This window comes from Chroicocephalus ridibundus, chromosome 4, assembly GCF_963924245.1.
Source record: "Chroicocephalus ridibundus chromosome 4, bChrRid1.1, whole genome shotgun sequence".
Lineage (NCBI taxonomy): Eukaryota > Metazoa > Chordata > Aves > Charadriiformes > Laridae > Chroicocephalus > Chroicocephalus ridibundus.
In genome coordinates, this window is record NC_086287.1 from 18,504,063 (window position 1) to 18,522,408 (window position 18,346).

At 45.4% G+C, this 18,346-nt stretch overlaps 1 long non-coding RNA gene across 2 annotated transcripts in view; it reads right to left on the minus strand.

The window, feature by feature from the left end:
* LOC134514912 (uncharacterized) overlaps positions 1 to 18,346 on the minus strand; it is a 71,434-nt gene that overhangs the window by 38,545 nt on the left and 14,543 nt on the right. The window contains exons 2-3 of one of the 2 annotated variants that reach the window (XR_010070832.1): positions 14,794 to 14,915; positions 12,103 to 14,236 (exon numbers count right to left, since the gene is read on the minus strand). This is a non-coding gene — a long non-coding RNA (uncharacterized LOC134514912). Of the gene's footprint in view, positions 1 to 12,102; positions 14,237 to 14,793; positions 14,916 to 18,346 lie in introns of those variants that run through there. The other variant, XR_010070833.1, reaches the window with a different exon arrangement.

Below are 18,346 nucleotides of genomic sequence, written 5' to 3' on the forward strand. Positions count from 1 at the left end.
AAAGGATATGGTATCTCTTTGTGGTCTTGGGATCTGAACAGCCTTCTTGTTCATGCTGATTGCTATGTCACAGTTGATCAGCACTTCTAGTGGCTACAGTGGCCTCCAGGGGGCTTTGCATCCGGCCCAAGCAATGGACAATTTTCCATAGTCTCAGCAATAGCTTTTGTGGGGCTTAAAGGCAGGTCCCCTGCAGACCAGAAGTAAGACTCAACTCAGTAGGCCAAGAAACCACTGCATGCCTTTAGCTAAATTTGGCTGCTGAAGGACAGCTCTACTGGAGTGAGGCAAAGAAGTGCTATTTTCCCTCAGGAAAGTTAGCTTTATTTTCTAAAGGTTAATGAGAAATAGAAGAAAATTAGGCTAGCCAAAAGAATGAAAATAAATGGTTTTTTTCTTCTTCTTTCCCCCTCGTTTTTCAGAAAAATGCATGGCTTTGGTTTTTCTGCAGGCAGTTGCTTCATATCAGTGTACCATGTGGTGACTCAGACATTTTATTATTATAATCCAAGCCAAAGGGGAGATATATTTTATGAGATCCATGTTTACCCCTTGTCTCTCCATACTGCATGTTTTCCTGAGTGAGGAGAAACACAGTCAAAACTCTGAAGACAGTTCATAGTGTCTCTTGGCAGGTTGTAGGCTGCCTTTGCTTTCAGCTAGCAAAGCTAAGAGAAACTCAGGTTTGCAGTGAGCTCACATGCAGCATCAAGGGCAGAATTTGTTTCTTAGTCCCATAAACCAGGGGCAGTAGATATACCAATAAAGATTTAGAGCTCCTATAACAAACCTAAAGAGGACTACGAGGCAAGGAGTTTTAATGCATGTAGCCTCGCAACTGGGGTTCAGTTACCTTTGCTCAGCTAACAAGCAGTAAAGCATTCAGATGCATTAACTCGAATGCACTCAAAATGCATGTCCAGAAGAGCAAAGGCCACCAATTAGATTACTCCTCCTATATTTCCCCCTCCTAGGAAAACCTTAACTGTGTCTCAGTTGCACACCCAGGTAAGAACACCAAAAACTGGTTATATATCCTGAAAACATTCCATGAAGATCTGCAAAAACTCAGCAATTTGATTGCAATGGCCAAGAGTTTGCCCCAGATCCAACCATCCGGTGTAAATCCATGGTGAGTGACTACTGTGCAAAACTGATCCAAAGCTGGGGAAAAATCTGGCCTCCAGCTGACAAGTTTGTTTCCTAGACACAGGTCTGCCTTTTCAACTCTGAAACCTTTGACCATTGTGAAGCCACCAGGCCCCAGGAGCACATGGAATAAAAATAAATAGAAGGCTTGAGGTACATCTAGTGAAGCCAGTGCTGCACAAACCAAGAGCTATTAACAAACACCCATCCTTCACACACAGGTGGAATATGAGAGCTTTTAAAGTTTAAAACAATCATCAGATCTGAGGAGATACTGGGTGGCTCCAAGTAACAAAGTCATATTCATTTGAGTCGAGTTATGAGTAGTATTTCCTAAGGGAATGCCATAGGAACCATCTGATCTACTAGATGTTTGTGGCACTCAAGACATGCTTTACGTTCCTTCCCAGAGACGATGTTTCTCTGGCACTAAGAACATCATCACTCTCTGCTGCTCAGCCTATTCTGACAGCCCAAGTGTATGCAAATAAAAAGAAAGTTCAATAAAAATCTAATTCCCAGAGTTCTTTGGGGGGAGAGAGGAGAACGAATTCCCATCGCATTTCAGGAGGGCTGGGCATCCCACCACATATCCACACAGGCCAAAGATTTCGGATAAAGAGCAAAGGAAAAGTTTTGAATTATTCCAGAACTCCTTCCACTACCTCACTTCCAGATATGAAGTGACAACACCCTGAAACAAAGCAACACAACGGAGGAAAACATTATCAGATTATTCAGAACAATTCACATTGTTAGTGACCCAGAATTCCTGACTTAGAACAGCCTAGAATTGGGATCTCGGCAAATCCTCAAAGCCACTTAACTCTTTCAGTGGTGTCCACCACACCAGAAGGGCTTTATTAAGCAGGAACATAAAAGGAAAGCATCTCTTATCGCAACTGGAGACAGACTGAAAGGAGGGAGTAGATGACTTTTACTAGACATAGCACATTCTCCACGCAACATCACTATAACCTGAGAGGGAAGAAAAGCCAGCAATTCCAGGCCTGCCAAATTATTTGGGATTGAATAGACTCCCATATGGCGACAATGAGTGATAGATAGTACAGAGCTCAAAGACACAGAAAGAAATACTGTATGTTTTAAGTAACTGGCAGGAGCAGATTCCACATTTCAGTGTTTTGGCAGGAGAATACAGCCTTGTTCTGGGACTATGTATTCAAACTCCTCATTGATTTAAAGATAGAAAGTATTGCTAATGCATCCTCAACAAAAGGAGGATGGTTAGCAAACTATCAATAACACTATTTTTTTTGCTGTCTTTTGCATAAGCACACATACCCACATTTTTCTTTTTCATCCATTAACTTTCAGTTAAAACTCAATTAATTGGAAAAAGAACCACTAAAGGACTTTGTTTTTAAAAAGGCCAAGCATTAATGTGACATCCTGTGAAGCACTAAGGTGAAGGCTGGCAAAATTGCAAATTTGATGTTATTTGAAGCCAAAGGTGAAGAGCAAGGAAGACAGCTGCAGCAAAAGCAGCCTGTAGCGACCCAGAAGAATGCCTGAAATAACCTAGTTTTGGCAACACCCTTCTCTGTGCCCAGGAGGGGGATCAGACGCGTGCTTCTGTGATTTGCGTGCTACTGACCTGTTGAGGAACAACAGGTTTTGAATTCCAGCCAGGACACCTGGACTTCAGCACGACGATACACGTTACAAATGAGCACTGACTGACACAAATAGGGTACATTACCTCACCTCTTTGAAAACTAGTGGCATAAAAATCTAAGTTCCCTGGAGACTTCAAGTCAGTGGATGTATTCATGACCTACTTGTAGCTAACACAACAGTCACAGCTGTTAGCTGAACAAGCTTGTAGAGTGGCAAGTTTTCCGTTGCATCTATTCAGTTCTTTGGTACAGGGGAATTTAGCACGTATTTAAAGCCAGGAGGTCCTATCTGATTTGGTGCTGAATGCACATGGTCAAACACCCTCCTCACTCAAAGCTAAACCCGAAATCCACAACAGCTTTAGGTACAGTAGGAAAGTTTCACACAAGCCATTCTCAACCCATGAGTGATCAACTCAGATACAGTCGGGTACTTGGCACACGCCCCCTGTCCACCTTCAAAATGGTTTTCAGCAGAAGAGACAACGGACCATGAAACACCAAGCATTCACACCAAGATCTATCCTGAAGAATAAACGCAGCTACGTGTCCCGGTTTGAGCGACACAGGATTAATTTCTCTTTCAGTAATTTTACTTTTCAGTAAGGTCTCTTCTAGTGCTTGAGAAAATTGCACGTTTTGAAGACTCTGGTGTCTGAATTTGTGAAAATATTTACTTCATAGCCAGCTACGGTATGCAGGTTTCAAGGTCTCAGTGTTTTCAGGCCTTGCCAGGTGCAGGGATGAGGAGGGGTGAGACCTGGGCACTTGACCCAAGCAGGCCAGCAGGATTATTTCATACCATGAACGTCACATTCAATATAAACTAGAAAGTTTGCCGAGGAGGTTTTTTTTCTTCTATGATGGCTGTGATCCTGAGTACTTCTTGCCCCAGTGCTGGACCCCTGAACCCTTCCCCTTTCTCCCAAAGCTGTAGCACTCGCAGTGTCCAACATTTGCTGTCCCTAGCTGGGAGCACACAGCTTCCTGCTGATAGAATGGGCTGAGTACAATCCTTGTATACTTTGTATAGGTATTGGGATCAATATTGGTTCTTTAGTATTATTAATGTTAATTATTTAGTCTTAGTCTATTAGATCTGCTTATATTTCAGCCCTCAGATTTCCTTGTTTTTACCTTGATTCCCCTTCCCAGGTGGTCATCAGGTGGTAGAATGATTGCCCGAACAACAATAAATTGTTGGGGGTTCTTCAAACCGCAACACTATGTCGCAATGCTACAAGACAATCATGAGAGATGCAATAGTATGAGCTGGTCTCAGGAAAACCTCAAAAAGATGGATTCTCCCAGGAAATGCTCCCCCCCCCAAATTCTTTACAATGTGTTACTGAGCAGGCTGACTATTACTCAAGTATGCAGAAGACACAATAGACACAGATGTACAAGACAGAGGAGCAAGTACTTGATCCAAGCCATGGCAGCCACCAGCACCAGCTGCCAAAGCAGACCAGTCCACTGTGACAGATGTGTTTGTCACTCCCCTGCTAACAGTTCATGAGAAATGAAGATCTTAATGGAGAGCAGCCAGAGTCGCTCTATCTAGGACTGACTCTGGGTCATGTATTTTACTAAAGCAGTTCCTCAAGAAACCAGAAAACGGAGCAGAAAAGAATAGAAACCTCTTAAGAAAGATTAGTACAAGAAGTTAAAATGCAAACACAGCACAAGTGCATAGCAGGCTTCCGCTCCTCCTGGCACATGCTGCACTCACATGAGATCTTTCTTCACCCAAAATGAGTTGATATGTGAATAAACAGTGACAACAACAGGGGACCACAAGACCAAACAGTGACTGGCTAATGGCTCCCTCTAGTATTCTGCCTCCTCACACTATGCATCCTGTTGCAGTAAAGACCTTCCTCAATAGAACCCAGAAGATACCACAACTGCCACTTTACAGTGGTACACGGGAGACACCTCATCACCCATTTCTCACAGGAGGCCAGTGTGGACTTCTATCCTGGACCCCCTCCCGGAGGGAAAGTCTCATTGTGGTGAGCAGAGTGGGAACAAACTGCTCTCTGTAAGAAGTGCCTTCATCTTCGTACCACCTGATGAGAGACTGTTTGACTTCAAATAGCCACAGCATGTCTGGAGCACTTACAGCCATTTCAGATGTGGGGCACTGACTCACACAGCAAACACAGGGGACTGAGAACAACTTTTCTGTGCAGCTATGGTAGAGCTGAGGGCCCCACATATTTATAAAGTGACTGCTAGCCAGAGAGACTTCTGAGCCTGCCCTTGCTGCCCAAGGCTTGGGAATGATTGCAGCACGCAATGTTCAGCCAGGCCCCCCAGCAGAATTTATTTACGCACCTCTGCTTTCATCTCTCCCCTCATACACAGTAGCTTAAACATTGTCTCCATCCTTAACCATACAACTTGCATATTTGCAAACATCTCTTCATCTTAAGACTACAGACAGGCAGATTGCTCTCGGGTCATTAAATTCAGTCTTACCATATGAACCAACTACCATATAACCCCCCCTTATTTTATTTTTTAAGGAAGAAACAAAAACCTGATTTTTGGTGTCAACAAACAATCCCAGAAGCTGATTTCTTGACTGTTTAGGAAACCCATGCATATCCTTTTGTCTTCGGCAAACATTCTTCATAGTTAACCAACACATGCTTTTTCCTTGTGCATTAATTCAAGCCCAGAAACCCTTTCCCATCCCCTTCTTCTCACCTGAGGCAGAGATTCCCAATAGCCACAGTGTCCTGTACTTGGAGAACTCCTCCATATCCAAGTGGCCGAGCCCCTTAATCCACCTGAACATGCTAACCTCTCTGAGAAGTTCACCTTTTGAAATCAATAAACTGAGCTGCAAGGATAGCTTTATGTAGTCTTCCATTTCTTTTAATGAAAAAAATTGGGTCACTAGCCCATCTATAGCTTTCCAGTTTCTGTACCAAAAAGAAACAGTACCAAAACTGACTGAAGGAGGAGGAACTATCTGAAAAAAATAGTTCATCAGCCATTAATGCTCACAATTTCTTGAGGCTTTTCAATCTATACCCAAGAAACCAAAGCCACAACACATCAAACGAGTCTGTGGCCCATGGAGGATTCTCAGTGCAAGAAACTCATAGCCAAAGTTTTTTTGACCAACACACATCCATTTTTCATTCACGCTACCCTTACCAGTTTCTTCACAGAAATTTAACACTATTTCTGCATACATGGACAAAGCTGCATTCTGTCTCTGCCTTTCCTGAGCAACTGATCAAATTCAATACTATTTATTTTTCACTGTCCTTTTTTTCTTTTTTTTACCCCAAGATACTCACTTTGGCACCTAGCATGATTAATTCAAGTTCCTACATTTTGTTACCCAGACTCACAACATTTTACATCCATATATTCATTCCAGTTGTCTCTTATTGATCCGACTCCATATCCCAAACAGATGAGGCACAATCTTACCACTAATATATCACCCACTCAAACAAGCATCAGTGCTTTCTTTCTCCCATCTACCCACTGACACTTATCCATTACCACACACTTATTTACCTGATTTTTCTTTCCTGAAGCTGTAGACATTCTCCTCTGTCTTCAACATCCTAGTTTCTCTGTGTCCTTGTTCTTTCTAAAGTGCCATTCCTCAGCTACCACTGCAGGCCTCCACCTCTCTTCTTATAGAGGCTAGTTGCTCTTCTCATTTTATTCACTAACATCACTTTTGTTTCTGTCACTTCTTCAGCAAAACCAACCTTATTTTTAGGTCTCACACAAGCACAGATCCTTCAACATCGGTGGACACCTACCCTTTGTAATCTCCTGCTTGTTAGGAGAAGTCCATCACACATGCAGCCTCCTCAATTCTCTAACCCACCAGCTGAAGACAAGTAGTCTCAGCTGCAGCTCCAGCCTTCACATCTTCTCTCCCATGATCTCCAGCTGTTCCAGGCCTACACAGCCTCTGCCAGAAACCCTCAGTAGGATAATATCCATCCACAACACTTTCCTCCAGTCACATCCCTGTGCTCCGTCCGCCTTTGAACCTTCCCAATAACTGTGACTGTTATCATTGCCTTCCTCTTTTGAAAAGAAAGGTACAGCCACTCCACCCTCTTCCCTACCTACTCCCTTATCAACAAGCCCTCAATGAGCTAGTGGGTCGTAAAAGACTTTTGCCTGGATCAGCTCCACCCTTTTATTAAGCTCATCTGGGAGCAGAGGTAGTCCCTCAGCAGTAAGGCTGCTGTCACTCTCCAAAGATCCAGCAGACAGAACTGTGACTGCCTGTGTTTTCCCCCCAAACTGGGATTGTCTCTTTGTTCCCAAGAGCAAGTCCCATACAGCCCTCTTCCCAAACATTACACCACCTGCAAACCAGCTTGTTGGTCCTCATGGATTGCAGCTTTTTCTACCTCTTGGTGTCAAAGAAGGGACAAGTAAAGCTGAGGTTTGCTGGAAAGATATGCGGGAACTTTCAGTCCTTTCTCACAAGGAAATATCTCTCTCATGATGCAGTCCATAGGCCCTTCTGATTCAGGGAACCAAAGAGGTGGCAGTAGCCTCTACGGTAGAGAAACCTCCTCTCTGAGCAAACAGGCATAAGTCTAGTGCACACCATGTCTCTACGTGGGCTTCAGAGCTGACCCTGTGAATGAGGACAAGTGATGCCAGCTCTGCCTCCACTAACAGCTGCTGTGTGCAGACCAGAGAATACAGCACCATCATCCAACATGATCACCAGCTCAGACCCCATCCATCATCCAGTATTTCAGAGGTAGATGGATATCCTTGTTTACAGGGATGAGGGAAAATGACTGCTTCCAGCTCCATGGTCTTCTTGACTCATATTCATAATTCAATACTGTCTTTACATTCAGTACTTCTTCCTAGTATCTCCAGGTGGAAAAGGAGAAAGCAGATACCCTGGCTCCACATTCCTGGTATGGCCCACCACTGTCAGCTGGCCCCTTCCAAGCAAAGAGTTGACTGAGAGTGGACAGGAGCTTAGACAGCCCTAATGAAGAGGTAACCATCATGTCCATTGCTGCATGAAGACCCAGGAAGGAATCAGAGGGGGAGGATGATGTGATGAAGAGAAACTCCACAGTACAAAAGTATGTGTGTCAATCTGATCTATGGGAATTTTTCAGTTCAGTTAATCCCAGCATCTTGCTGGGAAAGGATGCGAGTGAAAGGATGGAGAGGTAGATGAGAAGCAGGGAAAAAATTAAGAGAATGCAACACAGGTGAAGAAGTGAATGAACGGAAAGGATACAAGAGAGAACCAGAAATTCTGAAAATATCAGAGATCAGCCTCTCAATGCATCACGAAAAAAATAAATACATTTTTTAAAGGATGGCAGATCAGAGTGAATGTAAGAGTTAACAAAAGCAAGGCAGTTTTTAGGAGGAAGTTCACTTCAATGTTGACATCAATTGGGCACACGCAAAAGGTCAGATTCTCCACTGATATTGCTCCATTGATTCCAATAAAACTACTGTTTTGCACTGCTGGTGATATTATACCTGGCCCTATATCTAGCTACCCCTTTTTATGATCTAATATTTACTGGCAAAGCTCTGTTGAAGTCAATAGGGCTGTGCTGCTATGCATTTACACAAGGATCCAGCCCAAGTCTTCCCCTCTTTATCTGGAAAATGTAGAAAATGTGCCACCTTTGATAGTGAAGGGGCAATCTGAGGAAATTTCCTCTTTTCTGGTATGGCTAGGCTACGCCTGTTCTCTTCTCTACATCTGGGTAATTGCATTTCAAGTGAAGGCTTTCTAGCCAGCAAAAGGAGGCCCTGCAAAATGAGTTAGAGGAAACCACAAGTTTGGCATCAGAGCCAGCATCCTTCTCTGAATCCTCATGCCGCGTGTGGCTGTCTGAAAAGCTCTGCTTGAAAAGGAGCACAAGATTTCTTCACATGCATGTGACAACAGCTGCAAATATTTCCCCTTGGTCCATCACATGCACACGAATCCATGCTCTGTTGAACCCCCAGATATTTGAAAATATAACCCATGTTAACACATACAACAAACACCTAGGCACTGAGGAAAGCATGCAAATCCATAGTAGCTCCTTGTGAAGACAGGTACCCATTTACACATGGAGCTTTCAACTCGGATACAACTGGCAGTCCAAACAATGAGCACACACACAGCATCTGTGGACATCAGACTGGACCATGACTTCTGTCGCAGCGTAACTTCTGCTGCCCAGGTGGAGCTTCCATCCTTCTGAGGGCAGAAGGGTGCACAAATGAAGCTGCTGCTACTGACGTAGGGAAGGATTTCAGCTTCCAGCTCTAACAATAGTGGCTTGTCCTTTCGGATCCAGAGGCTCCAGGTTCAGTTCCCACAGATGATCCACCCAAAGTGGTTGTCAGAGCAACCCTGGCCTTAGAGGTAGGGACTTACTGGAAATGACCTTGTAATTATTTGAGCTCACTCAGGGGAACAGTCCAAAGTTGTGCGTACACAACCCTCTCCAGAGTGGAGATGAATGATCTGAAATCCCACCCGGCCACCTATCTGCATGAGCTTTTACGCGTACCAGAGCCAGAACCAAATCCTGTGTGATGAAGCAAGAAATCTTTCCTTGGCACCTTCTGCATCCTTCACACACACCCCCGCCCCCTGTATTTACTTCTAAGTGAATGCCGTGGTGGTGGAAACTGCTAGCCCGGCAGCATTGACATTTTGTGTTTATCCACACCAAGGGGAGCTGCTGCACGTGATCCTCTTCTACCAACATCCAACCTCTCCAAGTGGGGAGAAAGCTGGGTGACCTCTAGGACTAGCCAGGCAGTCACTTAACATAAAAATAATGGAAGGAACTTTGTGAGACAAACTGAGCTGACTTAGGACACCAATGGACAATCTCTCAAGGGAAGACAAACAAGCAACAACAAAACCAAAAAAGACTGGGGTTAAAAATCACTTCAAAAACATGAAACTGCTAGTGCTAAGCATGCTGTGAATCTGTTTACCACGTATTTTAATCATGTAACTGATCGGTCCACTGTAACATACACCACATGTTAAGATAGATGCAGCAGATATAAAACCAGTCTGATTTCACACAGTAAAAATGTGTACATGCAAACAGAAATATATTAAATGCATTTCATACAAAGCGTTTCTTCTTATCATTTTAAATACATATCACAATTGTTTTGCCCAGTTTGGAGCCCACTTGAACATTCTGGGACTGTCCCAAATCCCATATGGGTCAAGAGCTCACTGACTCCAGTGGGTGTTGGATCAGATCCTACGAGATCAAAATTCCTGTAAGGACTAGTGTTTCAGTGTGGTTGGGTTAGCATTCCACACAGAATACACTGTAGTTACACCATCCTTACAGTGTAGCTACAGCATAACATTAGAGCTGAACTGCTACAAACACAGACTGGGAACAAATTTAGCAGTCTGGATGATGAGCAAGTCCAAAATACAATATATCTGTTGTCCACCTCTGCCGAGGCTCCTGTGAAGCATCACCAGCGAACACTCAGCTAGCATGTTTTGGCCCCTTCTTACCCATTCGAGTCATTAATCATTCATCTTAATTATCTCGGTGGTATTTTGTGCTCCTCCCCCACCCACGCCGCCTGTCTGTTTGTGGTATCCATCTGTTGTTCCTAATCATATACTTGGACTGCAAGATCTCTGGAGAAAGGGCCATTTACTCATGACGTGTGCACAGCACTTCATGCGCTCCAACCTCAGCCACCAGTTGAGACCTCACATTATGTCTCGCCACAAATCACAGTAACTAATGATAATCGTCAGATATGCTGTGCACGCATAGACACACGCGTATATGTGTGTGTTATATATATATATACACACACTGCACGTATATTAGGAACGCACACGCGTGTAGAAGCCTACTGGAGACAGATACGTTTGCAGTTAAGGCAGGTGCCACTGCGATCAGGAGAAGGAGGAAAGAGAGAGGGGCAAGATGAAAAGTTTCACATGTGAAATTTCAGCTAAAACTATCTTCTGCCTGCTCACCCCCTCTAGCTGCAGTCCACAGGCTTGCAGCACCAAACGAAGCAGGAGCCACTCGCTACACCTCAGTTACAACGCAGCTGCCCGGCGTGTGAAAATACCTTTCTGAATTGAACCTGCTGCATGGCGCGCAACGCAGGGGAACATCTAAGGTGTCGTGGGGTCTGGTGACAAACACACTAACACCTGCATGGACTTCCACGGGAGCAGGGTTAAGGGCATGTGTGCTTTCGCAAAGCTCACCATGTGCGCTGTGGCACAGAAGGCAACAGCAATGTCAGTGAGACTGAACAAGTCTTGTCTGGTTTTAAGCTACTTGTCATTTGAAAACTTCCTTTTGGTTTGTTGGATATAGCGAAAAAGGGCTTGACATGTTACTGAAATGTATGCCTACGGGATCTGTACCTGAAATGGAACATTTCGCTGGACCTGGCCTGGAATGAATGGTTAGACAAAAATTTCCAGAACTAGTTGTCCTCCATTAATACCATTTTCTTTCACATTTTGCTCGCTGAGATGCACTTCTGCTTTCCCATATTCACAGACACATAAATATCAAGACAGGCAAAGACAAAGTGATCTTCTTTCTTACTCACACTGCAGATCAAACTAAAGCTCACCCACGTATCCTCTGCCAAGCCCCAAGACTTCAGTCCAGTCTAATATTTCAAGCAAAACCAAGCAAAGTCTAGGAGGCACAGAGCATCAACAAAGTTTAAGCCCTTGTGTAACCCGGCGTGCACTGAAGAGGAGACATTCCCACAGCTAGGGCTAGATGTGCCAGCTCCCTCCAAAATCCTGTGCTCCACATCAGCCGTATCTGGGACGTGCCTGCTCAGAGCTGGTAAGACATGCTGTGATTCTGCATTTCAGCTGGGGCTAAGTACCCAGCCAGCGCTTGCAGCCCGGTCTGATGGGTCTTCTCCCAGAAAAGGATGTTGAGGCACTCTCCGTCACTTGTGGCACTATCTCCCATGATGGAAAAGATGACTGAAGGATCTTTGTTGACAGGAACAAGGAATCAATTCTGTTCCATGAAGAGACTCTGCATGTTTTGGGAACAGAAGACTTTGCTCTGAAAAGCTGTCATTCTCCCTCCAACACTGAAGTCACTTCAACAGAGATGGACACAGGGATTAAAAAAAAAAAAAAGTCAGGACAAGGCATATACAATGGGTCTGTCTGGCACATCGCTAATGACTATCATCTGGGTGCAACAACGATAGGATGAGAAACTATTTCTTAATGTACACAGAGCAAAGGAAACCCCTTAAGCAAACATACCAGCAGAACAATTAGATGGTTAATCACAACGTTGGCCATGAGAGGTTTTCTCCATTTTTCCACTTCAAAGGAGCAGTGATTAATAAACAGTGTTGCCTCTTCTGGAGAGATGAGTCAGCCCCATGCCCACGCTGGGGTTATCCTCACACTGCTGCTGCTGCTGTTCAGAGCATGTGAGTGTTCCCCGGGGAGGAGAAACGCTTCATTTAGCTTGCGGTGCTCCACACCAGATCACACAGCATTGCTCTCCATGGCCTCCCTCCTAGCATTCCTGGGAGGGCGCCGTGCATGTGGATGAGAAGGGATCTCCAGGGGGGAGTTCTTCTACACAGTGAGTATTCTCCAACTCCAGTGGAGGACAATAGAAGAAAAGACACTGCGTGAATCAGAGGAGCTATGGTACAGTGCAGAGATTTTGCTACCTGTATCTGGCTTTGATCTAGGACACTAGCAAGCTGAAAGGCATCAGCATACACCATTAAGTCCAGGAGATTAACTGATCACCTCTGGCTTTTTATTCAGGTCAGTTAAGAATGTTGTACAGGTGCTGGGTAACAGAGCAGACTAGCAAATGGAGAATCTCTCCCTTGGTCACGGCTAGCCCTGAAGGAACCTACCCACACCCAGAAGGAGGACAGCTCAAGCAGCTGTGCACAAAGGTCCCACTTAACACTTCAGAGGGAAAGGTCCGATGATAGATGAGCTGTCATCGCAGAAGACAGATAGGTCCCACTTTTCTTTCCACCACAAGGGACAAGTGTCAGTCTATGGTCTGTATCAATCTCTGTCTTTCTCTCAAGGAAAGGTGGATCCATCTGTGGGGAGGATGACACCAGAAGCCCGGGCAGCAGCAGCACATGAACACACAGCGTTGCTGTTGCGTGTCTCGGGAGACACACCAAAGAGCTGAGTAATGGAAGGGGAAGCATGCCTGTCCTGGGAGGACCAACAAGCCTGTGTGTGTGTGTGTTTGTGGGAATTTAACAATGGGCAGGGGTCCTACAAAGTGAACCCTCTTTTCACCTCACAATCCCTTTACTTCATGCTCTTACACAAGCGGTAGTTACAGAATCTCCTGCCTGGGTTCGGTGATGACACCTACATGAGCTACGCCACCAGTGCACACTTATTCCCTACCTTTGTAAAACTACTCCTACACATCACTCACCATCCACTGTGCCAAAGGCATGACCACCGAGCTGGCACACTCTTCTCAGCCCTGTTCCTGCACTGTCGGTGCTCAGGGGGTCCCACCTACTCTAAGGTGCTCTACAGGGTGCTGCCAACAAACCCAGTCCTCATCCAGTTTCTCCCGTCATGGAACTATCACAATCAGTGGAGAAACACCAATTCACACCAGCTGCAAAATTAGCCTGATGTTTTAATGCACTCTGGTCCTATTACTACCCGCAATAACTGCGAGATAGACATTAGGTCGGCCGCAAATTTCCTCCCCGCCTCTGCTACGAGGGCCCTCAGCTCCCCAGGGCATCGCTGCCCAGAGTGCACTTGCCTAGCAGCTCCCTGGCTCTCCAGAGGACATTGCACTGCAATGACACTTGTTCCCTTCAGCTGCTCTCATTCTTTTAGCAGGGTTTTTCTTTCTCTGCTGGAGCTCGGGGCGGGAAGGAGCAGCCACAGAAGAGCTGGCTTTGCTCAGCAGGGCCTCTACTCATTTCCTGAGCACTTTTTGACGTGTTCCATTTGTGACCAAGCTTGGGCTGGGATCCCAGCTGATATTTTAACTTCAGCCTCAATAGATTTCAAACTTCAGCCACTGTAAATAATTCCCTGACATGTACTCCGCCTGCATTTTGGCACTTTTGCTTGTGTACAGTATATTTAATATGTATTTTTTTTAACGTTTCTTAGCTTTCTCCGTGTCAGCTGTCAAGAAGAAGATGGCATCTTGGTGAAACTACCTGATCCTTGGTGAAGTCTGGAGACACCAGATTGGTTTGACAAGTCTGCATAATAATTATAATAATCACATTCTCCACTTAACGAGAGACAGATGAAGCAGTGTGCCATGTTCTCGGAGATGTTTACAGGACAGAGAACACTGGAACAGCCACATGGCTTCAAACCAGGGAGCAATCTACATGAGGAACCTGGTTTCATCAGTCATCAGGACCAGGACCTAAGCAGTCTGTAAACAAAAAAGATGCAAAAATTCTCTGTTGTGGTTGTCAGTAAGAAATTTTACCCACTCAGGCTGCTTATTCCTAAGTCTTCTCAGAGTTGGCTTATGCCTTAAGACATGCTCTTAAGACATTCAGCCTAGAAAAGCACATACATTTATTAAGCTTATGCTTAATTTTACATATACAGCCAGCTCCAATGGGATCATTAGTGTGTTAAAAGTTTATCAATTCATTGCTTAGAAATCATCCAGGCTGAATTTTGCTTAACAGAAGTGAGAGAGCTCTGGTGCTTTCTTTGTGTGTCTTGTGCTTCTGTCGTGTCTGCTAGACAAGAAGGAATCTTCTCATACAACATACAGATAAGCACAGACCACTTGGTCTCAGCCTTTAGGCTCTCCTGTGATGCAGGTGACAACCATCATTGGGGAAACACAGCACTGAAGAGGTTAACAAAGATTGGCCTTCCCCCTTGCCCCCCCCTTTCCTAGCAATCGCAAGGAGGGTTAAACTCTCTGGAAAAAAGGATTCTACAGCAAAAACCCATCAAAAGTGCTGCACCCACCTCTCACTGAGTGTCATCCATCCCACTGCCTTAACGTTTCATCAGGGCTCCTTTCACAGCATTTAAGAGCTGCACAGACATCTGAGGCCTCCTTCAGGCTCCCCCTTCTCCTGGAGCTTCATCTGAGGGCAAAGAGTGGAAATTCAAAACAAAGAGTAAACAAAAACAAGCTCTCCTAAGTGTAAGCCGCACATTTTTTTGGAAGCTTCTCGGCTAATTTTACTCCCTGCCTCCTGCTCACTCTGGAATGTCTTTTTTCTTCCTTTTTTCTTCCCTGCTTCGTTAACAAGAAAAATAAAAGGTTCGGGGGGCAGGCAGAAAAACAAAAAATTACTCCATGAAGAACCCTTTCTCCTGTGTCAGGGACCTTCACAGCTCTGCAACTGTAGAGTCAATGGACAAGGCAGGGTGGTCTTGTCTCCTACTAGATGCCCATCAGGTGTCTGATGGGAAACCACTTCAAACATTGCTGCTTTCTCCAGATTCAGTAGATAGATCGGTTACTGGATGGCCCAAACCGAAGCCCCAAACATCTGGAGAGCTTGGCTCCAAGTCAAGGTCTGATCTGAGCTATCCTAGAAATTCCATTTTTGTCTGGCCCAGAAGTTGTTGGCCATCTGCAGAATGGAAATGGGAGTGGAAACCTATCATCACAAGATGGGGGGAGTTGGGAGTGAATTCTAGGAAGACTGCGTTAAGCTCTTCAGGCTGGCTTCCCAGCTGGCAGAAATCTAGCTTAGCTGCAAGACAGTCAGTGGAACCACGTGGATTCACACCACCCAAGAATCTACCCTTCTTCAAAAAAACTCACAGCACTCCAGGGTTTAATGGACAGCCGATAGAAAACTTGACATTTATTAAAATGGAATACCTCTATGCTTTCTGCTTACAGTGGGAGGACATTCCCAGTACCCATAAGAGAACTCCAAGAAGTCCTCCAGCAAGCTCAGATTTCTGACACCTGTATTGCTCAGTTGCCCAGGCACATCATCTGGGAACTCGACCCCTGTTGTGCTTGGTGTGGCTCACGCAGACAGCAAAAAGATTATCTGCTCCAGAGAGTTTGAAAAATCCAATTTTCAGGACATTTCTTTGTACATCATAAAGGAGCAAAGATACACACAACCTCTACTCTTGTATCCGTTGCATTACTTGAGGGTCTTTGCCCATGGTATTAAACCATTCCTTTACGTGGAATGTGGAGAGAAAAGGAAGGCTTTGGAGGCAGCTATTTTTAAGCTAGGACAGTGCTCCATTACACCATGTTGCTTCCAGTTTCAGTCAGAGGTCAAAGTGTTTTGATGCCACCTTTTTCACATCCCCTAAAGCTTGTGCTGTTCCAAATGATGCTGTCACAACCTTCATGCCTCCTAGTCATTTGCCCATGATGGGCAGGATTATTTGGATGAGGATTCTCAGACACTGAAGAAAATCTCTAAGGTTAATGTACAGAATCAGGAAGAAAAGATGCCTGGCATTGAGCTCTCATTGAAATGAAAAGCACAGACAGAGCTGGCAGCATTGAAAACAGAGCGGAATCGAGTGTGCAATGATTTTTTCTGGGGTAAAGGGCGAGCCAGCAACATATCAATGCCACTATCGTAAGTTTTCCAGAATGTCCTTTACTACATATTTCTGTGTCAACAGCTTCTTTCAAAGTTTGGTCACCAACAAAGAAGTGCAACTGTTTTGGTCTGCCTTGGTATTGCTTATGGCTTCTGGAGGAGAGTCCTAATTGAGATCCTTTAAGTAACTGAGCCTTGCAGAAGTTAGCATGAGCTGTTTTTCATTACCCCTGATTCACCAGCAGGGAAACTGAGGCAGCAGGAGGTAATACACAACACAGTGGTAGATGAGAAGAGAATGCATCGCCCCAGACTTCCAGTCACTTCGCTCTACCTACCAGACAATGTTGTCTCCTAAATGAGAAAAAATAATGGAGCTGTCACACCCAAGTGTTATTTTTAAACTGCGGGTATTGGGTTTGGCACAAACTCTGGCAAAGCACAGCACGACCAAGGGAGTCCTGAGGAACAAGTGCCCTGCACAGATGGAGCTGCTTTGGGGAAACCTTGTTGTTCTGCTACATTTATGCAATCGGTTGAATGGGAGCCCAGACTCCAACATATCAGCTGCATAAGAGCACAAGGAGAGCCTGAACGAGGAGAACATGGCAGGACAGTGGAGCTGGCTCCATCAGCCACCACCTCCTCCACCCTGGTGCCCTGGCCCAAGCCGCGCCGGTCAAATCCATAGGGGGGCAGCAAACCCTTTGCAGTCATGGGAGTTCATTCCCAAAATGATCTTCTTCCAAACTCTGTCCCTGGGCAGCTGGGGAGCCCCACGCATACACAACACCCTTGGGAAGGTCAGCATGGACTCTGTAAGCTGAGAGAAGGGAAGATGGGCCTGCAAAGTCTCTTTGAACTGGACATGGGTGGCCAGTTCAGCTCACCAATCCAGCTAGGGGAGGACACCGTGTGTGTGAGCCCACCGGTAGGCCTAGCAGGGCTCTGGGAAAGCAGGTGAGTTATGCAACACACAGCTGGGTTCAGGTTTCGATATGAAAACACACACTTGCATGTAAGACTGCCAGAACCCTTTTGCGGTTCAATGGATGAGGGCTCACTTTGAGAGGTTTGGTGCATACAGGGTGCAAGATGCTCGGGGCTGTTATAATTGCATCAATATGGTAACAACACAAGGACAGCCACGCTGGCTCAGAGCAAAGGTCCATCTACCTCCATATCCAGCTCCCATGGTGACCAACAACAGAAATGGAGGGAAGTGCGCAAGAAAAGAGCACACATGGACTTACTCCACCCCAGGATGCTCCCCTGCCTCCAGAGGTACACAACTCCGGCCAACTTTGTGGTACCCCATGCCCATATGCTTCCCTCTTGCAGCTGCAGCTTCAGCACTAAGCAAGCCTGCATTTAAGAAAGGGGCCAGAACTTGTATTCAATCTGTTCGTGTAGACAGAGCTCAGACGCAGAAGCAGGTTAAACTGAACTACAATGAACACCAACCCTTGTGAATTATAACTAATTTGCCCCCAAGTGACCCTGAATCTCAGGGCACAAACTTTGTTTCAGGATCCATGCCAGCTGTGGCCTCTCTCCCCAGTCAGAGATCTCCAGTCAAGTACCTCTAGAAACTTGCATTCATGCAATGGAGAACAGGAAGATACCATTTTTGCTATATGTATTGTGGTGGTGACAAAAGTCCCAGTGCAGGCGAGCGTTTGCAGACCCAGCACTAAAGGACCACTGTGCAGAGAAGACCAAACAAAACACTTTGCTACACCCAGTCACTCAACAAAACCGAGAGCCGGATTTGCTCTCCAGACAGGCAAGGGAGAACAGACTAGGAAGGCACACATGTGACCTACCCGATATCCCACCAGCAGCCAGTGGTGGAGCCGGGATTAGCTCGCAGCTTTCCTGACTTCTCCTCTCCCAAGCTCCAGCCACACTGTCCCTTTCCTGCTCGATTTTGCTTCTCTGCACCCAGCTGTCTTTACTGAACAGGCTTCCTACAGTGCCGTTTAGGC